General features: G+C 42.5%; 1 protein-coding gene across 1 annotated transcript in view; it reads right to left on the bottom strand.

Annotated features, from left to right (window-relative positions):
• Positions 1 to 25,821, bottom strand: part of znf804b (zinc finger protein 804B) — a 477,554-nt gene that overhangs the window by 215,493 nt on the left and 236,240 nt on the right. The gene's annotated exons all lie outside the window — the stretch shown is intronic.

Genomic DNA, 25,821 nt, shown 5'->3' with positions numbered 1-25,821 from the left:
GACCTATGTCAGGCCTGATATTGGTGCTTGTTATCACTGACCATTTTGGTATATATGTCATTTATAGGCAAGTGTTACAAACCAGGGCAGAATTCGATTTCCCAGGAGCCAACCATACTTAAACAAAAAGACCATATTTCCTGGCAGAGAAATGAGAATTAGCCAGAATGATCCAATGGATGAAATTTAACCATGAAGCTGCCAACCATCTCATTGATCTCAGCTACAGTGACCTAAAATAAGCAAATAATGTAATGTGAAACTGCTAACTGCCCTTAAGTATCCCAGCACAGAAATACACACCCAATTCACACAGACACAATTAAAAAATATTCTGTACCTGCTGTTCTGGGTGAGAAATTCTATCAACTTCTAAATAGGATTAATTTCAACTAATAGGATTGATTAGCAGGATTAATTTCAACTTCTGTGGTAATTGAAATTAAATTAAACTTCTGGCTATTTCTTAACCTGCAACAAAGTGTGGGGTGGGGAACATGCGAGAAAATGAATAGGATGTATCAGAAGAAACTGCAGATGCTTAATGTAAATTGAAGATAGACACAAAATGCTGGAGTAACTCAGCGGGACAGGCAGCATCTCTGGAGATGCTCTCCAGAGATGCTGCCTGCCCGCTGAGTTACTCTGGCATTTTGTGTCGATCTTCAAAGTGATCTTCAAGTCGATCTTCAAATCTTCAAATAGGATGATGTTTTAGGTGCAATGGAGGTGTTCAATTTTATAATATTGTAAACAAATTCACCAGCCCTGCTGGCATTGAGGCAGAGAACGCATTGGTTTATAACGACATTAGAATGTACCGACATTCTAATATCGTTATAAACCAATGCGTTCTCTGCCTCAATGTGCGCTTCTGAAAGGCGAAAAGTTGTAATTGTTTTGCATTCTTGAAATGAATTGGTTGTTTCACTCACAGGACAAGTGGCAGATGAGAGCCTCCAGGTTGTCTGATTGACAGGTCAATTAAGTACTTGGAGACTTGGAGTAGAATTTGTCTCACCGAGAGAAATGGAGCTGTACCTCACTGTGATTTAAAACTGTTTTGCACGGTTAAGCAGAAAAGCTAAATCGACAAGGTTAAATTATCTTCCTTGTTATTTGAAAAGCTGAAACGTTCCTTTTACACACATTGAATGGGACTGCTCTGTCTTTCAGTTTTTGTTTTTTTAGTATTTGCACATGCTCTTGATAGCAAGGATGTCTTATGGAAGGGACGCCTGTTAGAATAAATTTCCCAAGGCTCGAATAAATTTGCCTAGTACATTGTCTAGATTGTAATGCAAAGGCTAAGAGTTAAGAGTGACTCTGAGGCATAGAATTAATTCATTTTACAGCATTGTGCTGTTTTCCGGGGAGAATTCTGCTGTTTCTGGGCCAAATCCTGCCACATAGATAAACAGATAGGGCGCCTCCCATCGCTGTGCACCGGCATTTGGATGACATGATCTTAGTCATAGCAGAATGCAGGAGGAAACAGACCCATCGGCCCAACCTATCCATGCCAACCAAATTGCCTTCCCAAACACCCACTGTCATGCATTTAGTGCATATCCCTCTGGACTTTTACTATCCAAGTACCCATCTAAGTGTGATTGTACTCATTTCTATGACTTCCTCTGGCAGCTTGTTCCATTTAACATTTATCATCTGAATGAAAATGTTATCCCTCAGATCCCCTTTAAATCTTTCCCCTCTGCCCTCTAGTTTTAGTCTCCTCGCCAGGGTAAAAGACTGTGAGCGTTCACGATATGTGATTTTAAATTCCCCTATTTTAAATGTCAGCTCTCAGTCTCCTGCACTCCGGGCAAAAAAGATCCAGCCTATCCATTTTCTCTTTGTAAGTCAAGTCTGTAACATCCTGTAACATCCTTGTGTATCATTTCTGCAGCTTTTTGGGTTATTAACACCCTTCCTTAGTTGGGCGATCAGAACTGTACACAGTTCTCTAAGTACAGTCTCACCACATCTCACCAACATGACCTCACAACTCCTGCATTCAGTGACAAGGTTGATGAAAGCAAGCATGCCAAACACTTTCTTCACCATATTGTTTACCTGTGTCACCGCTTCCAGGCACATGCACTTGTGCCCCTAGTTCGCTCTGTTCTACAACACTCACCATGGCCTTGGCACTCACAGTGTAACTCCTGTCCAGGTTTAACTTAGCAAAGCAGATCAGGCACCATGGGTGCAGGGAAATGCGCAGATGACATTTCAGGACATGACCCTTCTTCAGACTATAGAAGGCTTATGATGCCATTCGTTACGCAATACGCCCAGAGGTTCGTGCCTACCTGTCCAGACCTCAATGTCTAGCCAGGGTGTCCCATGTCCTGATCTCAGGCTACCACCTCCCCCCTGGTCCTGATCCCTTGTCTACATCAACCATGTTCCCCTAATCTGATGGGGGTCACCGATCGTGAGGCATGTCAAAGAAAATGTGGATCAGCCACTCAATTGTAGCCAAAGTTTTATGTCTGAGCATGACTGAGTTTTAAGCCAGTTACATTCTTATATAACTGTTGGAATGCCATGGACAAACCAGAAAGCATCCTTTTAATGGAAGCAAAGAATTTCCAAGTTAGGCTCATTACAAATCCACTAATACTTAAACGCACTAACACCAAGCACGTGAAACATCAAACAAATTGGTTAAATAGGCATGATATATGGTTTTGCACAGATTGGCATTAATGTTCCCATCTTGGAAGCAGACCCATCAGCCCAAATTACCTATGCCAAACACAATGCCCTATCTATGCATGTCCCACCTGCCACATTTGGCCCACATCGCTCTAAACCTTACTGTCCATGTACCTGTCCAAATGTTTTTTAAATGTTATTATAGTATTTGGCTCAACTACCTCCTCTCCACTAATCATGGTTGATTAGAGATCATGGGTAATGTTCAGTGGAATCAACAGCTACTCTCTACCAACCTGATTAGATCTTTCCGAGAGATTTGTCTGGTAATAACTTGTGGACTTCAATACATTGTAAGGTATCTGAGAGCGCGTACAGTAACTTACTAAGGTGCCTAATCAAAGTGTTGCTTCTTTCTGTGCCACACTAGCGCTCCACATCCCTATCAAACATCTGCTGAAAGCCCGTGAGTCAATTTTCAGCAACAAACTGGTGAGCTCCATACAGGAAATAGATTTGTGCTTTGCACTGGCAACTTCACCAAACACACCAGAGATGCTCATTCATTGCACCCAATGTTCTTCCGCTCATCTTGCAAAAATATACACATGCACATGCACACGCGCACACAAGCATTCTGTGTAGCTTATGGTATATTATTCTGAAGCTGAGGAAGAGCTCTGTCTAAATTAGGAAAACATATTACTGACAATTAAATAAAGCGTTCCTAATGCTAAAGACAAAAAAGACATTACCTGCAATATTTCTCTCATTTCTATAAGGGGGTACTCCTTTGGGAAGCAGCACTCACTGGGAATTCTATTTTTTTTAACTGAGATGCAAAGATTTTCTGTCCAGTGATTTGAAGACCGAAAAAGGTGAATTTATTATGGGGACCAAGGAAATGGCAGATGAGTTGAACAGGTACTTTGGATCTGTCTTCACTAAGGAGGATACAAACAATCTTCCTGATATAGTAGTGGCCAGAGGATCTGGGTTGACGGAGGAACTGAAGGAAATCCACATTAGGCAGGAAATGGTGTTGGGTAAACTGATGGGACTGAAGGCTGATAAATCCCCAGGGCCTGATGGTCTGCATCCCAGGGTACTTAAGGCAGTGGCTCCAGAAATCGTGGATGCATTGGTGATAATTTTCCAATGTTCTATAGACTCAGGATCAGTTCCTGTGGATTGGAGGGTAGCTAATGTTATCCCACTTTTTAAGAAAGGCGGGAGAGAGAAAACAGGGAATTATAGACCAGTTAGCCTCACATCGGTGGTGGGGAAGATGCTGGTCAATTATAAAAGATGAGATAGCGGCACATTTGGATATCAGTAACAGGATCAGTCCGAGTCAGCATGGATTTACGAAGGGGGAATCATGCTTGACTAATCTTCTGGAATTTTTTGAAGATGTAACTAGGAAAATGGACAAGGGAGAGCCAGTGGATGTACTGTACTTGGACTTTCAGAAAGCATTTGATAAGGTCCCACATAGGAGATTAGTGGGCAAAATTAGGGCACATAGTATTGGGGGTAGAGTGCTGACATGGATAGAGAAGTGGTTAGCAGACAGGAAACAAAGAGTAGGGATTAACGGGTCCCTTTCAGAATGGCAGGCAGTGACTAGTGGGGTACCGCAAGGCTCGGTGCTGGGACCGCAGCTATTTACTATAAACATCAATGATTTGGATGAAGGGATTCAAAGTAACATTAGCAAATTTGCAACACACAAAGCTGGGTGGCAGTGTGAACTGTGAGGAGGATGCTATGAGAATGCAGGGTGACTTGGACAGGTTGGGGGAGTGGGCAGATGCATGGCAGATGAAGTTTAATGTGGATAAATGTGAGGTTATCCATTTTGGTAGCAAAAACAGGAAGGCAGACTACTATCTAAATGGCGTCAAGTTGGGAAAAGCCGAAGTACAACGGGAGTCCTTGCACATCAGTCTATAAAAATAAGCATGCAGGTAGAGCAGGCAGTGAAAAAAGCAAATGGCATGTTGGCCTTTATAACAAGAGGAATCGAATATAGGAGCAAAGAGGTGCTTCTGCAGTTGTACAGAGCCCTAGTGAGACCGCACCTGGAGTATTGTGTGCAGTTTTGGTCCCCTAATTTGAGGAAGGACATTATTGCTATTGAAGGAGTGCAGCCTAGGTTTACAAGGTTAATTCCCGGGATGGCGGGACTGTCATATGCTGAGAGAAAGGAGCAGCTGGGCTTGTACACTCTGGTGTTTAGAAGGATGAGAGGGTATCTCATTGAAACATATAAGATTGTTAAGGGCTTGGACACGCTAGAACAGAGACGAGGAAACAATTTTTCTCACAGAGAGTTGTGAGTCTGTGGAATTTTCTGCCTCAGAGGGCGGTGGAGGCAGGTTCTCTGGATGCTTTCAAGAGAGAGCTGGATAGGGCTCTTAAAAATAGTGGAGTCAGGGGATATGCGGAGAAGGCAGGAACGGGGTACTGTTTGGGGATGATCAGCCATGATCACATTGAATGGCGGTGCTGGCTCGAAGGGCCGAATGGCCTACTCATGCACCTATTGTCTATTTCAATAGTAGGAGTGTGATGTGGTGCTCAATTGCAATATTTCCCACAAGTTCCTCCTGTGTGAGCAGGAGTACGGATGACTATTAAATTGCTTTGCATGCTATCGCTACAGAGTAAAACAGAACTGTGGGGGATTAAAACAGTGGTAGGTGTGAATTCAACACTGCGGTGAGCCAACAGCAATCCCCGTAACAGCTGTCAGCACCTTTGGTTTTAAACTCTAAATAACTCTAATAGCATTATATAAAATAGCAGGTGTCTGCTGCAGACATTCTTCTGAAATTCAGTCTTGAAAGCTTGGATGATTTTACTAGCATTTTATTTTCAATTCTACAGATTACATCACCAGAAACAATACCACTGCTGCCATTCCTATCTCACTTACCACATTTTAATTGTAGGTATTTTATACAAAATCTTGCAAGAATTATTTAATGGTTAAAATATTGAAGACTTTAATATCAATTTCACGACATTAGAAATGAATTTAAAAGCAAAGTTCAACTCACAGCCATTACAATACTGGGTGTCTTGTATATACAGCAGAGGATGAATTTCTAGTCCTTCATCTTTTAATTAGTCAAGACATTGTCTATGTAAATATGAGAAACTGCAGATGCTGGTTACAAGACAAGTGCTGGAGTAACTCAGTGGATCAGGCAGCATCTCTGGAGAACATGGATAGGTGATGTTTCGGGGCGGGACCCATCTTTTGACTTTACGGAATATCGGTGGTGTTGACTTCTGCATGATATGTTATAAACATAGAAACATGGCAAATAGGTGCAGGAGTAGGCCATTTGACCCTTCGAGCCATTCAATATGATCATGGCTGATCATCCAAAATCAGTACCCCGTTCTGGCTTTTTCCCTATATCCCTTGATTTCCTTAGCCTTAAAAGCTAAATCTAACTCTTTCTTGAAAACATCCAGTGAATTGGCCTCCACTGCCTTCTGTGGCAGAGAATTCCACATTCACAACTCTCTGGCTGAAAATGTTGTTCCTTATCTCAGTCCTAAATGGCTGACCCCTTATTTTTTAAACTGGGACCCCTGGTTCTGGACTCTCCCAACATTGGGAACATTTTTCCTGCATCTACCCTTTCCAATCCTCTAATAATTTTATGTTTCAATAAGATCCCCTCACATCCTTCTAAATTCCAGTGAATATAAGCCCAGTCGACCCATTCTTTCATCATATGTCAGTCCCACCATCCCTGGATTTAACCTGGTGAATCTACGCTGCACTCCCTCAAAAGCAATAATGTCCTTCCTCAGATTAGGAGAACAGAATTGCACACAATACTCCAGGTGCAGACTCACCAGGGCCCTGTACAACTGCAGTAGGACCTCCTTGCTCCTAAAATCAAATCTTGCAATGAAGGCCAACATGCCATTGGCTTTCTTCACTGCCTGCTGTACCTGCATGCTTAATTTCAGTGCCTGATGTACAAGCACACCCAGGTCTCGTTGCACCTCCCCTTCTCCTAATCTGACATCTGCCTGTTCCTGTTCTTGCCACCAAAGTGGATAACCTCAGATTTATCCACATTATACTGCATCTGCCATGCTTCTGCCCAAGTCATCCTGCAGCCTCATAGCGTCCTCCTCGCAGCTCACACTGCCACCCAGCTTTGTGTCATCCGCAAACTTAGAGATGCTACATTTAATTCCCTCATCTAAATCAATAATATATATTGTAAACAACTAGGGTCACAGCACCGAGCTTTGCAGCAGCCCACTAGTTACTGCCTGCCATTCTGAAAAGGACCCGTTAATTCCTACTCCTTGCTTCCTGTCTGCCAACCAGTTCTCTATCCATGTCAATACCCTACCCCCAATACCATGTGCTCTAATTTTGTGCACTAATCTCTTGAGTGGGACCTTGTCAAGGGCTATTTGAAAGTCCAGATACATCACATCCACTGGGTCTCCCTTATCCATTCTACTTGTTACATCCTCAAAAAATTCCTAAAGATTAGTCAAGCATGATTTCCCCTTCATAGATCCATGCTGACTTTGACCGATTCCATCACTGCTTTCCAAATCCCGTCGCTGCTATAACACCTTTAATAATCGACTACAGCAACTTCCCCATTACCGATGTAAGGCAAACTGATCTATAATTCCCCGTTTTCCCTCTCCCTCCTTTCTTTAAAAGTGGGGTTACATTGGCTACCCTCCAGACCACAAGAACTGATCCAGTCGAGAGAACATTGGAAAATGATCACCAGAGCATCCACGATTTCTAGGGCCACCTCCTTGTGTACTCTGGGATACAGACCATCAGGCCCTAGGGATTTATCTGCCTTCAGTCCCAACAGTTTAACACCATTTTCTGACTAATGTGGATTCCCTTGAGTTCCTCCCTCCCACTAGATCCTCGGTCCCCTAGTATTTACGAGAGATTGTTTGTGTCTTCCATGGTGAAGACAGAACCAATATACTAGTTTAACTGTTCTGCCATTTCCTTGTTTCCCAATATAAATTTACCTGTTTTTGACTGTAAGGGACCTACATTCATCTTCACTAATCTTTTCCTTTTTACATACCTAAAGAAACTTTTACAGTCTGTTTTTATTTCCCCGCAAGCTTTCTTTCATGTTCCCCCCCCCCCCCCTTAAATAACCCCTTTGTTGAGTTCTAATCTCTGTTGAGTTCTAAATTTCTCCCAGTCCTCTGGTGTGCAGCTTCTTCTGGTCAATTTATATGCCTCTTCCTTGGCTTTAACACTATCCTTGACTTCCCTCATTTAGCCACGGTTGAGCCACCTTCCCAGTTTTATTTTTTCGCCAGACGAGGATGAACAATTTCTGGAGCTCACCCATGTGGTCTTAAAATCTTCGCCGTTGCATCTCCACTTTAAGTATACCCTTTAAGTATAATTTACCAGTCTATCCGATCCAATTCCCGTCTCATACCTTCAAAGTCTCCTTCATTCAAGTTCAGGACCCTAGTCTCTGATTTACCATGTCACTCTCCATTCCAATGCAGAATTCCACCATATTATGGTCACTGTTGTCCAAGGGGCTCTGCACAACTAATCCTTCCTCATTACACAATACCCAGTCGAGGATGGCCTGCCGTCCAGTCGGTTTCTCTACATATTGGTTTAAAAACCCATCCTGTATACATTCCAGGAAATCCTCTGCCTCAGCACCTGGTTGGCCCAATCTATATGTAGATTAAAGTCACCCATAATAACCGCTGTACCTTCACTCCACCATCCCTAATTTCCTGCTTAATGCTTGCTCCTCTCCAGGAAGCTTTCGTCATTCCGGATGGACTGCAGGTCATCCAGCTCCAGTTCCCTAACTCTGTCCTTGAGGAGCTGCATCTGGACACAGTTCCCACAGGTGCAGTGGTCAGAGACACCAGCGATGCCCCTGACTTCCCACATCCAAGGAGAAAGCCTTCCTTCAGCCAATCCACTCACTCGCTGGTCTGGCTGCTGCTGCTCTGCGATCTCATCACACAGTGGTGCAGCAGTAGAGTTGTTGCCTTATGCCCCTGTCCCACTTAGGAAACCTGAACAGTAACCTCTGGAGACTTTCTGCCCCACCCAAGGTTTCCGTGCAGTTCCCGGAGGTTCCCGGAGGTTTTTGTCAGTCTCCCTACCTGCTTGCACTACCTGCAACCTGTGTCCGGCAACCACCTGCAACCTCCGGGAATCGCACGGAAACCTTGGGTGGGGCGGAAAGTCTCCAGAGGTTTCTGTTCAGGTTTCCAAAGTGGGACAGGGGCATTACAGTTCGAGAGAACCAGGTTTGATCCTAACTACAGGGTCTGTCTGTCTGTACGGGGTTTGTACATTCTCCCCGTGACTTGTGTGGGTTTTTTCCGAGAGGTCCGGCTTCCTGACACACTCCAAAGACACACAAGATTGTAGGTTAATTGGCTTGGTAAAATTGTAAAATAAGTTCTCTCAGGTGGATATATGCAACCTCACAGCATTATTTAGAGACATTTAAGAAAGAACTGCAGATGTTGGAAAAATCGAAGATAGATAAAAATGCTGGAGAAACTCAGCGGGTGAAGCAGCATCTATGGAGCAAAGGAATAGGTGATGTTTCGGGTCAAGACCCTTCGCTCTATAGATGCTGCCTCACCCGCTGAGTTTCTCCAGCATTTTTGTCTACCTTACATTATTTAGAGAGTATCTTTTGAAGTTTTGCTGGTGGTATGGCGAATAGCAAAGTCTTAATCAACACCATCAGGGCAGATAAATTGGCCACTTATTTCACTATAACCTGTGAGACTTTCCCTTGTGTGAAAGAGGGCGTCTATTTGCCCACATAGCAACAGTGATTGCACTTCAATGCAGATGAACACCATTATAGTGGAGGTGTGAAAGTCATCACACAAAGGATATGCGAACACTATGTTACAATAAAAGCATATAATTTTATAATCCAAGTATTGTGAAGGTCCTGATACAGGGACTGCTGCTGCCACATACACTTCAACTAACTGGGCAAATGAGTTTATGTATCTTTATTTGAAAGACAGTGAGAGACACTGTGCCTCTTCCAAAAATGAGACCATTTTCTCTACTTGGCATTTGATAGTATACATGTGTGAGGTAAATTAAACAATGCTTCCTTATTCTTAGTTGCATAGAAATGTTACAGCTTTGGAGAATCAAGGATGCTTTGATAATTTAATAGTAAGATTAAACGAGAACTTACCAGTTTGAAGTTTGATCTGTATTTTATGAGGAGTTACGATGAGGGATTACGTGAAGAACCCGCTCAGTGCGCAGGCGCGGCATACTTCCAAGCAGCGGTGTGGAATCACAGATAGACACAGTTATTTTGAAGTAAACATAGTAAAGATAAGGAAACATCAATTTATTAGTTTGATCCATATAATGAGGGTGGGAGCGGAGGGCACGTAATCCCTCATCGTAACTCCTCATAAAATACAGATCAAACTTCAAACTGGTAAGTTCTCGTTTAATCTTACTATTTTACTTCGGAGTCACGTGAGTGACTACGTGAAGATTTCAAAGCTCTGTGATTTCAAACCGTGTAACAGTTTCATTTCACTCACTGCCGAAGTTCTTTAGGGAGGAAGTGTTATCGTAATGAACCAATGAGTCTATTTGTAGAAAAACACAATGGTATTTTTTTTAAACAATAACAACAAAGAATTAAGTTGCTCCCCTGGGCTTAAATTAAATATTTGCAGTTCGTAAATCTTTACTGCAAATAAACCAGGTTTTGCCAACGGCTTATTATAAAATTTCTGAACGGTCTTTTCCCTTCCCACCATCCTGCTGTAGCCAGGATGTGGTCTATAGGCATGTCCATTCTTTAGCCGTCGACATGGATGCTGCCCTGGTGGAATAAAATTTGTACATGTTAGTGTTTATCCCAGCAGTTTCTAGCACCTGCTTGAGCCATCTCGCAATGGTTTGGCTCGTACCCCACCATAAGGTTTTTGTGACTGACCCACAAGGCTTTTCATCTCCCTCGAATATTCTGGTTGTGTCTATGGAGGATAGTAGGTGGGTCATGGCACATAACCGTGGTTCTGGTGGGTAAGCCACGACTGGATTAGGTGTTCCTGGTCTGCTCTGTTTGACCAGTCGCTGGATAACGACAGATCTGGTCTGGAGCTGTGATCATGTTGTCCAGTCGCAATAGGTGTAGTGACTGGACCCTCTGAGCGGATACAAGTGCCATCAACATGAGCGTCTTTAGTGTAGCTTGCTCGAGGCCAGGGGATCTGGCTGTTGGCCATTCCCTGAGATATGTCAGGACCACACTGATATCCCAAATATGGGTATACCTGGCCTTAGGGCTTGATATTGTAAATGCCCTTCATCAGTTTTACCACCAGTGGATGGGATCCCATCGCCTGTTGTCCTGGCGCTGGTTTGAGATAAGCAGAAAGAGCACTCTGCGCTGTGTTGATGGCACTGTAGCTGATCCCTACATCGTGGTGTAGATGGCCAGGAACTCCAGTATGTTGGTGGCTGTAGCTGTTGCGTATGTTGTCCATGTTTCCTGGCAGTACTTCTCCCTTTTTTGATGCTGGTTAAGTACTGCCTCTTGGTGGATGTTTGAAGGGATGCCGACATGGTGGTGATGGTTTGTTTGGACAATCCCAGTTCCAGGTAAGGTCTGTTCAAACTTGCAACCCAGGCGTTTAATTTTCTCATGGCATGGGTGTTTAGCTTACCTGGTAGGTAAGTAGCTGATAGCCAAATATGTCTTTCGACATACCATTGCCAAATCATGTTGACCAATTTGTCGCATGATAATGATTTTATGCCACCCATATGGTTAATATAAGCCATCACCGTAGTATTTATCAATTTGTAACCGAACATGCAAGTGCTGCATATTAGATACATATACTTTTAAACCATAAAAGGCGCCCAACATCTCTAGATAGTTAATGCCCAGTGTAAGTAGTAATGATGACTCTAGTTTAGTCCATCTACCACTTGTGCTGGATATGGAGTTAGTCGCTCCCCAGCCTTGAGCACTGGCATCTGTTTGAATAACTAAAGTAGGGTTAGTGATAAAGATAGGGCTGAAACTATGCCAAACGTTTTCTGCCCACCACTGTAGCTCTGATATTGCTTCAGTGGGTAAGTTCATGACACGATCATAGTGACCTGTATGTCGTTTTATTGCCCGTATCTTTGCTCTCTGTAAATCTTTTGATAGTGCAAAGGTCCGAATTGTGTAGCCGGTAATGCTGCTATCATTTCCCCAATTACTCTTGCTACTTGTCGAATAGTTGGTCACTCGTTGACCATTAATTTGTTGCATGATTGTTCGAGGAGCTGTTTTGTAGCTGATACTGCTGCCACAGCCAATTCCATCGTTTTCCCTACTATCAGAATATCCTCCAGATATGCCATGACAATATGTTTTTGTTTTCTTAGTATTGCCATGGCTGGGTTCAATATTTTGGTGAATAATCTTGGGCTGAAGTTCGCCCATAGGGCAATGCTTTGTACCATCCAGATAAATTTTAGGTATCTGCGATGATCCTTGTATATGGGTACTAGATAGTAAGCATCTTTAAGATAAATGCTTGCCATGAAGTGTCCTTTGGAATTCAGTTGTTTGGCAGTAACATATGTCTCCATTTTGAAATGTATATACTTAACAAATTTGTTTAGTGATGTTAAGTCAATGATGATGCGACAGACACCATCTTTTTTGGTTTTAGTGAATATATTCGATACAAATTCCAAAGGTTCATGTTTGGTCTTTTCGATGACCCCCTTTGTGATAAGTCTCACCAGTTCAGCTTGTCCCTCACGTTTCTCTTTGACGGAGGGAGAAATACCCTTTGGGGCCATTGTTGAACTGGCGGCGTTTTTTCTGACATGAATTGTATTTTATATCCTGTAATGTTGTTGAGTATATACTTGTCACTCGTGACCATACCCCATGCTTCTTTAAACAAGTGTAATCTCCCCCCTGTTAATAAAGCACCCTTATTCTCTATATGCTGGTAGGGACCAGACCCACCTACCTCCATGGTTATTGGCGATTCTGTTTCTTCATTTTCCTGAAGATTTTGTTCTGACGTGCTGGCGATGTTGGGGGGAGGCGCATTTTCCAGAGGGTCCGCTGCGGGCCCTGATCTAAAAGATCTTTGGGGATAATGTGCGGACCCCAAGCGTTCACCAGTCCCATATTGCGGACGTCGACTGGTGGATGCCGTGGGGTGCTGCCGCTTGGGTATCGGAGGTCTTGGTTTGCTCGTCCCGGGGCCTGCCCTCATTAGGCCGAAGTTTTTTGATGCTTCCTGCATCTCCTTCAGTTTTTAATTGAAATCTTTCCCAAATAGCAGCGCGTCCGTCTCCGCAGCTGGGGCTTTACACAAGCCAGCAAATTTGGGATTGAGGGCAGGTCTTATGTTTCCCTCCGGAGATTGTTGATCTCAAATTGTGTGGTACACATTAATGCCAGCACATCCTGCTGGCAGGTATCCATCTCCGTGGTCTCCACGGAATGAGCAAAGGCTGTGATGGCCGACGTCAGGAGCCTTAGGATCCGCTGTAGCTTGAGTTCTTAGGTCCGGATGTGTGACCCACATGCCCCCAGATTTGGCTGTTGACACTTTTTACTTTGAGGGCCTCACCGTTTTCTGGTGCTGTGTTGTTTCAGCACCTCAGCGAGCACCTTTTCCAGTAATGGTTGATGCTGGCCGCCATTCTTGGTTCCAGCGGTGCTCCAGCCCGTGGGGTTGCTACAAGCGGTCCATCACACCCAACAGCTCTTCATGTTCCTGCACCCCTGGCATACTCCCGAATTCGTCCGCCTGCCCCTGTTCCAGACCAGCCCAGCCCTGGTCACCAATGCTAGTCACTCACGTGACTCCGAAGTAAAATCCTAGTCGTCAATTATTTGGTTGGTCTCGACAGAAGCAAAACAGTAAAACTGGGTGATGCTTCAGTCGCTATATGCTGTGATCTAGATTTGAACCAGACCTTTTTCTGAGGTTGGAGAAGGCTGCAGAGATGAAAATAATGAAGCCATTGAAGAATTTAACATAGACATGTTAGAGGGTCAGAAACCACTGTAGTAGAGCAAAACGTGAATATATATCATCTTTCCCATTTCTAGGTTATAACCACAGAACTCTCCAGATAAAGATATTGTGGAAATATTTATACCACAAATTCTGCAGTGCTTGAGGATGGCTCACCACTACCTTCTGAAGGACATTTAAAGATAGGTGACAGATGCTGATCTTGCCAGTAATGCCAGCATCCAATGTATGAATAAATGTATGAATCAAGGTCATTTTACAGGCAGCTGTTACTGGCAAGAATTGTGTTTAACCCAATCTGAGAATCACATGAAGGTTCAGAACAGTGTGAGTGCGAATGGCCCATCCAGCCCTTATTCTCCCACCTCTCATCTACATTCAGAGTCTTGCAAATTTTAACCCTTCATGGTAATAACTAGTTCCCGATTGAACACCACAATCTAATCTGCCCCTACTGCAACCCTTGGCACTGTGGTCCAGACTCTATCCACTCACTACATAAAATAGATTCATTTCACTTTTGGTTATCAATCATCTTTGTTCAGTGTACTCTTGTGAAAATTTGACTGAAATAGATCTAATTGGGTATTTGTGAAAGGAATACAGGAATCATTTAAGCAATATATCTGAGGTATATATTGGTTTACGAATGGATGAAATGTTTAGCCAACCTCAGGGTTCAAATGAAGGTAGCAAAATGATTGCAGATATGCTAAACCTTGAACCACCTTGGTCTATGACTGATAGTTAATCACTCGCAGGAAGTTACTGTTTTGATTTTAATGAAATGGCTCATATATTGCATTTGAAATAACAGCTAACAAACGTACTTCTTCTTTCTGACTAAAGTAAGTATGGTTACTATTTCTTCACATAACGTTTCCTGCACATTCAAATCAAATGCAATAAAGCAATGTTTGCACAAGATTCTAAAATATACCTAAATGCTGATTATTCCCCATCCTGGAAATTTTGCAAACTATTTTCACTGTTAGTATGGATTATGACATCAATAAATGTCCAATCCCTGCAGAGCTAATGTCTTTTGATGACTCTCAGCAGCACTGCTACAATTTATCTTCCATAAACTCTGTCAGCATACAATAGCAAACTAACCCCACGGGTGATCAATCAGCAAAGATTTAACGTGTGTGCAAGGATAAAATACAACATTGGTCAGGCAGCCAATCATCTTATCTTTGCACAATTTAGGATTAAAGTAATTGATTATCTTGTTTGCAGTAAATGCAATGCAGTTATCAGTGACAAAAAAGGCTTTACTTAGTGTGAAGGTTTGAACATTGGACACTGATTATGCGTTCAAATGCTGTGGAGATTGCTAAGTGATGTCGTCCAAAGTGCGGCTGTTTTCTGTTTGTGCACAATGTTGCAGAAGCTATGGTTTCCAGAAAAAAAGTGTGCTCTAATTCTTTTATTTAATAAGGGAACCAGCAAGAAGAGCAATATCCCAAGCCAAGTGAAGTATTAACGCATTTCCACCACTGTGGTGGGCTGGATCCTGAACAGTGATGAAACGTAGTACAGGAAGGAGATGGAGAACTTAGTAACGTGGTGTCAAGGCAACAAACTCTCCCTCAATGTCAGCAAGATGAAGGAGCTAGTTATTGATTCCAGGAAGTGTGTGGAGTACGATGCCCCAATCAACATTAATGGTGCTGAAGTGGAAATGGTTGAGAGCTTCAAGTTACTTGGCATTAATATTACCAACAATCTGTCATGGGCATAATAGCTCTGCTTAAGAGTTGTGAATGTAGCCCAATCCATCGCATAGACCAGACTCCTCACCATTGACTTCATCTGCACTTCATGATGCCTCAGAAAAGCAGCCAACATAATCAAAAACTTGTGTCATCCTGGTTATTCCTTCTTCTCCCTGATCCTGTCGAAAAGAAGACAAAGAAGCTGGAAAGCAGCATCACTGGACACAGGAGCAGCTTCTTCCACTCTTTTATCAGGCTACTGAATGGTCCATCCATAAGCTAGGGAACTGTCTGATCCACCTCTACCCCATTGCAAACATTGTACATTGTATATGGAACCAGTGCATTAAAATGCTGAGAACTATATTCTGTACTCTGTATCTTCCCCTTCGATCTACCTATTGCACGTGAATTTGACTTGTTTGTGTTGATGGATACTATTATTTGATCTGATTGGATAGGAAGGAATACTTTATTGTCACATGTGACTAGGCACAGTGAGATTCTTTGCTTGCATTCAAATAGCAGCCACCTCACGGTGGTCCTCCACGATTTCATCAACCGCGGGTCGACCCGCGAGGCTTCATCACCGCCGTGGTCCCATCATCATGAGGCTTCACCGCTGCCACCGCCGAGGCTTCACCGCTGCCGACGCCCTACTTCAGGTCTCCGTGGTGCCGACCCGGGCCCCAGCCGCGGGTTCTGTCTGCTACTTCGCCTGACCCGGACTTCTACCCGCGAGGCCCCGGCTGGGCCGCGACCCAGGCTTCCACGCAGCGATGATACATTACTTTTCACCGTACCTCCGTACATGTGACAATAATAAATCTAAACCTCAATCATTTATTCTATTCAGTGTATGTAAGTCAAAGTAAAGAAAGAGCTTCCTAATCAAGGGATAATGGCAGTAATTCCTATCTGACCTATTTTCCAGCTTTTGATTTTTTCTAAAGACATCAACATTGCTGATGAATGTTACTTCCTTTATCCTGTATCTGCACACTGTGGACGGTTTGATTGTAATCATGTATAGTCTTTCTGCTGACTGGATAGCATGCAACCAAAAAGATTTTCACTGTACCTTGCTACACATGGCAATGAACTAAACTAAACTAAACTAAACAATACATAATTGCTCAGAATTAATGGCACGGGGAAGTCAACCACATTGATAATTTTAGCGAAACAAGGAACTGCAGATGCTGGTTTTGTAAACTCTCCAGAGATGCTGTCTAAACCTGCACTTATTCCAGCATTTTATGCCTCTTTTTTGATAATTTTGGAATCATAACTTGGCCAGATCAAGTAAAGATGGCAGGTTTCCTTCCCTGATGAACCTTAATGAACTAAATTGTTTTTATCAACATCTATAACATGGTTGCCATCACCAAGACTATTTTTAAAGAATTTAATTTCCTCAGCTATCATGATGGGATTCAAAGTCGTACCTTTGCATCAAAGATCCACATTTCTGGCTGCTAATAAAAGTTAAGGACAATGGTATCATATCCCTGAGGAATTAGCTATTTACTTTAATTAAAGCAGTTAATTTCACTTCATAATTTTCCAAACCAGTAGCAGCTTTCTAGTTGGGCATCATTTCAGATTAACTGATGCTCTTGGTTTATAATGACATGCATGCAATGGAATTCAGTTTGTGAGGGCTGAGGAAGGGGAGGAGACAGCAAGGGCTAACAAAATTAGGAGAATTCAATATTCATGCACTGAATTCTCTAAATTTTGTTAGCTCGGGCTGTCTCCTCCCATCCCTCAGCCCCCGGGCTCCTCCTCCTCCTTTTTCCTTCCTTCTCCCCGCCACCCCCTATCAGTCTGAAGAAGGGTTTCGGCCCGAAACGTTGCCTATTTCCTTCGCTCCATAGATGCTGCTGCACCGGCTGAGTTTCTCCAGCATTTTTGTGTACCTTCGATTTTCCAGCATCTGCAGTTCCTTCTTGAACACCTATTTATCCTCTCTCGCTCTTTCATAATTTTATTCTCTTTCATAATTTTATTCTCTTTTATAATATTTCCTGCAGTCTATATTGGTCTGGTCTGGTGAAGTCACCAAATATATATATATTTTTTCTTATTTACTTATTCTGCGCAAAATTCTAACAGATCATTGAAGCTTCACTAAATATCCGTTCAAAGAAGTAATGCTCAATGGTCCTATAGAAATCTATTTTTAATTTGGCTCATCTTTTCCTCTTAGCTTTTATACCTTCACCCACTTTGAGATAAGACTGGAATTTCTTTAAAATAAAGACTGAAAACAGATGACATATCAATGGAGCAACAAAAACATTTAATGTTTCAGGTCCATCAGAATGAGAAGAAATGTAACATGTATAATACATATTAGGAAAGCACAGAGGTACAGCAAGGGATACTGATGGAGAAGAAACACAATAAAGTGAAAGTCTGTGAAAGGTTCAAATGAAACAAGTAAGCAAAAAAAGAAAGAGAAGCATTTGTAGCTCAAATGATCCTTCAAGTCTGTTTCTGTTAATCAGTCAGATCATATTTGAAATTTCAACATTCACATTTCATTCATATTTTATAACAACATTTAAAAGACATTTGGACACGTACATGAATCAAAAAGTTTGTAAGGGTATGGCCAAACACTGGCAGGTGTGACTGACATAGATGGGGCATCTTGATTGGCGTGGGGAAATTGGGCCGAAGGACCTGCTTTCGTGCTGTATGACTGGATATCACTAGATCCACTGATTCCCTGAGTACTCATCCATTATCTCAGCTTTAAATTAGTTCATCATATGCGCATTCACAGCCCTCTAGATTAAAGATTCACAATCCCCTGAGTATCTTAGTACTTACTACACTTTCTGATAATAAAATACAATAAGCTTTTTCTTTGCAACTATTACCTAACTTTTCCATTTAGCCTTGGGTGTATGTAAATGTTTGTTGAGAATTGTGAATCATTTATTTAAACACTTGTCCTTTATTATCCAGCAAAATATCTTTTAGCCATTTTATCTCTGTAATTAGCAGTGTGTAAACCCGTTTCACTTCAAAACTGGCAAACGATGGTTTTTTTTCATTTTATTACGACACTTACCTAATGGTGCATATATTAAATGCAATATTTGTTGGTTGGTCCCTTGATATATTGCTCTCGACAAAATATTCTCAAATGCATTTCAAGAATTTGCGATCTAATGGAATATGGGAAGAAGCAAAAGATGAACCTGGTTGTAAATATTAATAGAAGTATTATTACTCACAACTGTTCCTCGGAAAGATGGGAAGCATCACCATGATCTGAGATCATTGAGCTCAATGTTGAACCAAGTGCCTAATTAAAAGATAAGTTGCAGTTCATCGAGCTTCCGCTGAGTATTGTATGATTTCAAGTTGAAATCAGGTCAGTGCTAGAATGACAGGGTGAATTAAAATATCTGGTGACCAGAAGTTTAGAGTCATGTTTGCAGATTGGGTAGAGATCTTTTGCAAAGGGGCCATTGGTTTGTGTTTGACCTGCAATGTATAGTAGACAGTGTATTGAAAAATAAATGTTCAATTGACAGTTCAAATCATTGTTTCATCTGTAAGGAATTCTGCATAGTAAGGGATGGAGGTGAAAGGACAGATGCTGCAACTTTTGTTTTTTTAGGGGAGGGTGCTCGCAATGTATTTTTCGGCAGACTTTACTTAATGAGGATTGTTTGATTAATGTCCAACCACAGTGATAGTTAGAGAAAATGGGAGCTTCAAAATAAAGGCATGTACTTAATTCTAACCCAACATCAAGGTACATATTATACTTTATATACTACAATGTTGTGGGGTGGGAGTGGATATTGGGAGTGATTGACTCAGATGCTGTGGAAGGAATGGGCCGTTTCCAATATTAAGAGAAGGAAGGGAAGACCTATTTCTACCAGCACCATAAAAGACGTACAGGAAATGACTTTGTTGAGTAGAGAGTCTATTAGGGTGAAGGTGAGGATTAGGGTAACCCTGTCGTGATTCTGGGAGAGAAGGAATGAGTATGAGCAAAACTGCAATAAATGAGATTACTCGGGGTTCAAAGTTCATCGATCATGATTCAAAGGAATCCCAGTTTGGATAAAAATAAATCAGAAACACAGATTTAGGAGATAGAACAGTTGCAATGAAGAAATTGAAAAAAAGGAATAGAAATGATCCATCCATATGTCCTCTTCTGCTAACACTATGGAAGCAGAGTGCATTTTCCTGTAACCCTGGTTATAGTGTGACATCATGTGCGTCTGTGCATAATCCACAAGCTACTCTGAAGAATATGCATGGTGAATTCACCTGTCTGTGGAAGGACTCATAAATGAGGCTGCTTATGTAAGACACCATGTGTGCACAGAAATTACTCACCCACAGCCTTGGCACTATTCCCCTGTGCAGAACCATTTTAACGCATGCTTTTGTTTTGGTTTAATATTAATCCATCTAAGTAATCCTTGAATCAATTGCCTTTATTTGGAATAGTTCCATTTCACGACATCTTGTATTAAGCTACATTAACCTTTCAGTAAAATCTTTCTCCTGACTTTCCTTCTTTGCTAAACACTCGACACCACTGATTTACCTATGGTATATACTGTAACTCCCATATAATCAGCATCAATAGCATATGAGCGATGGTCTGGATGGCTTTTCAGTATGCTTATTATTCTAGTATGCTTACTATTATAGTATATTATTATTTCATGAACATTTGATTAACCTCAAAAACTCAAAAAGAACAATTCAAAATTTTCTATTTTATGAGGACAAGCACAGCTCATTTAATCTCTAACCAAAACATATAATCTAAAGAGATACATTTATAACTGGTGAAAATGTCAATCTCATCAATGGATAATAATCAAACTCCAAAGAAATGATTTGTCTGAACTCTAAATAATCTGTGATGAGCTGCATGCAATTTCTACCATCACCATATATTTTGGTGATTGCATGTTAGAGCTAAATTGAACATGTAGCAATACCCAAGTTAGTCATAACTATTAAGTGTTTTGCCCAATCCTTAATACAGTATATTCCCCACTTTTAAATGTAACAAATTTCTTCAATTCCTCCAAATTCTAAACAGTCAAATTTGCATTAGGAATATTAATTGCCCTTCTGTAAGTTTTCTGCCAGCTATACATTATTTCAGGGAGCTTGCCTGACATGAAATTTCTCTCTAGCTTTTGCAAGAGAAACAATAGACAGGGGATGTTGCCACACATGGTCCACACTTGCACTGACTGACGGAGCCTTATCTGACACTTTTAATCTCTTTTTCACCTCCAGTCACTCAATCCAACCATCTGTCAATCAAAACTCCCCTCACTTGGATCCAGCTATCACTTGCCAGGGTTTCTCCTGCCCCCACCTCCCTTTTCCAGCTTCCTCCACTCTACTAAAGTCAATCTGAAGAAGGTTCCTGCACTGAAACGTCACCTATCCATTTCCTCCGCAGATGCTGCCTGACCCGCTGAGTTCTTCCAGCACTTTGTGTTCTAATAGGATCATTAATGATAGGAGTAGAATTAGGCCATCCGGCCTATTAAGTCTACTCCGCCATTCAATCATTGCTGATCTATCTCTCCCTCCTAACCCCATTCTCCTGCCTTCTCCCCATAACTTCTGAAACCCATACTGATCAAGAATCTATCTATCTCTGCCTTAAATATGCCCACTGACTTTGCCTCCACAGCCTTTGCAGTAAAGAATTCCACAGATTCATCACCCTCTGACAAAAGAAATTCCTCCTCATCTCCTTCTAAAAAGAACGTCCTTTAATTCTGAGGCTATGATTTCCAATGCTAGACTCTCCCACTAGTGGACAGATATGATGTCCAATGGAGTTTTGCTCGATTTCAACATCTGCAGTTCCTTGTGTTTCAATTTCCCACTGATAGGTGTGCGTGGAGTCTGGGAAAACCCAAATGCAGGAGTTGCATGTTTTAAGTTTTCAAAATCAGCCCTTTGGTAGACTTATAATCATAGGCCACATCCACACACGCAGGAAAGAACATGGTATGTGCCTGACAAATGCAAATTAGGTTTTTTCTCACTGACCACAAAAGTCTAATCAGATACCTGCAGGTTGATTGTGGCCTGAAGAATTGTGAGGAATTGGTCCTCAATATTTTTCTTTTTGAATGAAAATGTAATTTATATTTGAATCATTGAAGTTCCCTATTCAAGTTGCAAACCATAATAAAAATCTGCAGACTGTGCAAGTTATAATAAGATCATCTATCACAAGCTGTAGCAGATTAATGCTGCAGCAATTCAGTTCTCATTGAAAGTGAATTCATAAAATACAACAGGACACATGTAATTAGCAAGAAGTGGAATCATTTTGCAGTTTTATCGGTTCAGTGACCCATACAAATAAAGACAGGGAAACCATAAGATTATTTCTGAAATAAAACTAGTTGGTGTCATATTTTGGGTCACTAGATTTTACCCTGGACACTAGTTGAGAATTCATTAAATGTTCGCTGTGAGAAGGGGCTTTTTGACCACTGACCATAAGAGATAAATGCAAAATGGGCTTGACTTTTAAAATCCCATGTTCTGAGTTAACCAAATGTAACAGTGCCCAAATTTAGAATTGGCTCACTCACAGTGACTATCTCAGCAGTTTTAATTAGCAAATATAGAAAACACCGCTATTATTAAATTGGGAGGTGATATTCAGTCTGTATTCTTTCTGATGTAGAGGTGTGAAGTAGCAGTGGATTCGCTCTTTCCGGCTGCCTGCATGAAGTTATTCAGGGAGTTACTCTGAGAGACCTAAATGATCTTCAGGATTGGAAGAGCATGGGTTAATTAGAGAGAGTCAGCATGGCTTTATGCATGGCAGCTTGTGTCTTATTAATAATAATAATAATAATAATAATAATATCTTTTATTGTCATTGCACATCAGTGCAACGAGATTTAGTATGCAGCTTCCAACCAATGTAAAAGAAAAGTAAAATAAATAAATAAGCTGTGTGACGTGACCATCCGAGGGAGACAGTCCAGGAGGGATGGGGGGCACTCAGCAGGGCCGGTTCAGAGTCGCTATAGCTCTGGGAATAAAGCTGTGATCGAGTTTTTAAGGAGTGACAAAGGTGATCGATGAGGTTAGGGCAGTGGATGTTGTCTACAAGAATTTTAGTAAGGCATGTGATGAAGTCCCCCAGAGTAGGCTGATCCAGAAGACTGAGATCCATAGAATTAACAGTGAATTGGGTGTATGGATTCAGAACTGACTTACTGAGGGAAGACACAGGGGATGGACAATATTCAGCCTGGAGGTATGTGACCAGTGGAATTCCGCAGGGATCCGTGCTGGATCCTATGCTATTTGTGATGTATATACAGTAAATGACTTGGACATAAACGTAACTGAGTTGGTTAGTAAGTTTGCAGATGACACCAAGATTGCTGGGCCACGGACTGTGAGGAAGGCTGTCAAAGTATACAGATGGCATAAAGCAGCTACCAAAATTGGCAGACAAATGGCAGGTGTCGCATTTTGGGAGGTCAAATGTAAGGGGAAAATATACAATTAATGGTGTGACCTTTAACAGCTTTGATGTACAGAGGAATATTGGGGTCCAAGTTCAGAATGCCCTGATAGTGGCAACACAAGCAGATAGAGTGGTAAGGAAGGCATATTCTATTCTTGCTTTCATAGGTTTTGGCATTGAGTATAAGAGTCAGGAAGTCATGATGTAGCTTTACAGGACATTGGTTAGATCACATTTGGAGTATTCTGTGCAATTCTGGCCTCCTCATTACAGGACGGATGTGGAGAGGGTGCAGAGGAGGTTTAACAGAATGATGCCTGGATTAGGGGGTATTAGCTTCAAGGAGAGGTTGGACAGACTTGAATTATTTTCTCTGGAAGGCCGGAGGCTGTGGGAAGACCTGAGAGAAGCGTATAAAATTATGAGAAGCATAGATAGAGCAGATAGTCAGAACATTTTCACCAGGAGGAAAAAATCAAATACTAGAGGGCATAGCTTTAAGGTGAGGGGCGAAGTTTAAAGGAGATGTGCAGGGCATGTTTTTTCAACAGAGGGTGGTGAGTGCCTGCAACACGATGCTGGAGGCGGTCGGTGAGCAGATACCATAATGGCATTTAAGAGATTTTTAAATAGGCATACAGATATGCAGGGAATGAAGGAATATGGATTATGTGCAGGTCGATAACAGATGGCATTATATTCAGTGGTCAAAGCTGAGGGATCAAGCACTGCGTTTGCTGATGGGGCAGCAGTGGAGAGAGAGTTCCTAGGCATTCACAATTCCAAATATTTGTCCTGGACCCAGCACATTAATGCAATCACAAAGAAAGCACATTAAAGTCTCTGCTTGCTCCACCATTTGAGAGGATTCAGCATGTCACTGAATATTCTCTTGAACCTCTACAGATATTCGGTGGAGAGCATACTGACAGATTACATTACGGTAAGGTTCGGAAATTCGTACGTTCAAGAAGGAAGAAGGTTGCAGAAAGTAGTGGACATTGCCCGTACATCATAGATATCGACTTCCCCAGCAGGAAGTGCTGACTCAAGAAGGCAGGGGATGCCGCAGAATATCCCAGGGGATGCCGCGCGCAGGGTGTGAGTAGCCCGTGGAGGGCCGCGGCCCGTAGAAGGTCCAGTTTGGCCGCTAGAGACCGGGGACTCGCCCGTTAGGCCCAACATGCCCACCACGGTGGTGGGCCCGCGTCGCCGACTGGAACCTGCCCAGTAGGCCCAGCTCGCCCACCACAGACCGGGGACTCGCCCGCCACGGACGCAGGACCCGTGGACCAGAACCCACCCAGAAGGCTCAGATCGCCCGCTACGGATCGAGGACCCAAGGGAACTGGTGGGCCGGTAAGCAGACCGGCTGTGGGAGGGATTGCACTGCCCCGATGGAGGAGTGAGTTGCTGCAGCCTGGGGCTCGGTTGGACCCGGTGCCGCTCCAAGATGTCGAGTACATGGACCGTACGCAGCCTACAGCAGTGGACCAACAGCGGAGGATAATAATAATAATAATGGATGGGATTTATATAGCGCCTTTCTAATACTCAAGGCGCTTTACATCGCATTATTCATTCACTCCTCAGTCACACTCAGTGGTGGTGAGCTACTTCTGTAGCCACAGCTGCCCTGGGGCAGACTGACGGAAGCGTGGCTGCCAATCTGCGCCTACGGCCCCTCCGACCACCACCAATCACTCACACACATTCACACACAGGCAAAGGTGGGTGAAGTGTCTTGCCCAAGGACACAACGACAGTATGCACTCCAAGCGGGATTCGAACCGGCTACCTTCCGGTTGCCAGCCGAACACTTAGCCCATTGTGCCATCTGTCGTCCCAATATGGGATGGGATACCAATCGCCATGCTTAGCCAGGCCGGCCCTGCAATGCCGTCAAGATCCCTGCACTCACAATAACTGGGACTTGAAACTGGTGTCACTCTGGTGACTCTGTGTACTGTCTCAGTGTACTGTCTCAGTGTACTGCTACTATACATTTGTACTGTATCTGAGATGCTTATCTAATATGTATCTAAGTGCTTGTATAGTGATACGTACTGAACTGTACACAAATATGAATTTCTCGCTACATGGGACAAATAAAGTTCACAGGCCCACACCACTGTGCCCATACTCTCTTCTTACTGCCACCATTGGGAAGAAGGAATGAGCCTGAGAAATGCCATCTCCAAGAACAGCTACATTCCATCAACCATAATGTTCTTGAACCCTAACCAAAACCCTACTCAACACCAAACCACCATAAACTTTGCACTACTGTGTGGCTACACAGATCTACAGTTGCTAGTTTACAAAACTATGCTGGTTTACACTACTATGTTTAGGAAGGAACTGCAGATGCTGATTTACACCGGAGATAGACGCAGGCTGGAATAACTCAGCAGAAGACTGTCCGAAGACGTTCTACAAACAGTCTGAAGAAGGGTCTCGACCTGAAACATCATCCATTCCTTCTCTGACATTGTACAGTACTATCAGGAATACCTAAGTTAAAGTTTTCAATATGATACTGGCTTTCACAACTCCAGGTAACCAGGTTTGACCCTGACCTCAGCTGCTGTCAATGTGGAGTTTGCACTTTTCCCCCATAATGGGGTACCACTTGTTTCAAGTGGTACTGAAATGCACCCGCAACTGTAAATCACTGCTCAATGTACACAAGTGACAAAAAATATGATTGAATAGTGGAGTGGACTCGATGGGCCAAATGGCCTTATTTCCCTGTATCCCTGACAACTTTCACACACATCCCCAAGAACATGGAACATAGAACAGCACAGGAACGGGCCCTTCAACCCACAACGTTCT

Source organism: Amblyraja radiata, chromosome 2 (genome assembly GCF_010909765.2).
Source record: "Amblyraja radiata isolate CabotCenter1 chromosome 2, sAmbRad1.1.pri, whole genome shotgun sequence".
In the NCBI taxonomy this organism is placed as follows: Eukaryota; Metazoa; Chordata; class Chondrichthyes; order Rajiformes; family Rajidae; genus Amblyraja; species Amblyraja radiata.
The sequence above is the reverse complement of the archived record's forward strand: the minus strand, read 5'-3'. Positions and strand labels throughout refer to the sequence as shown.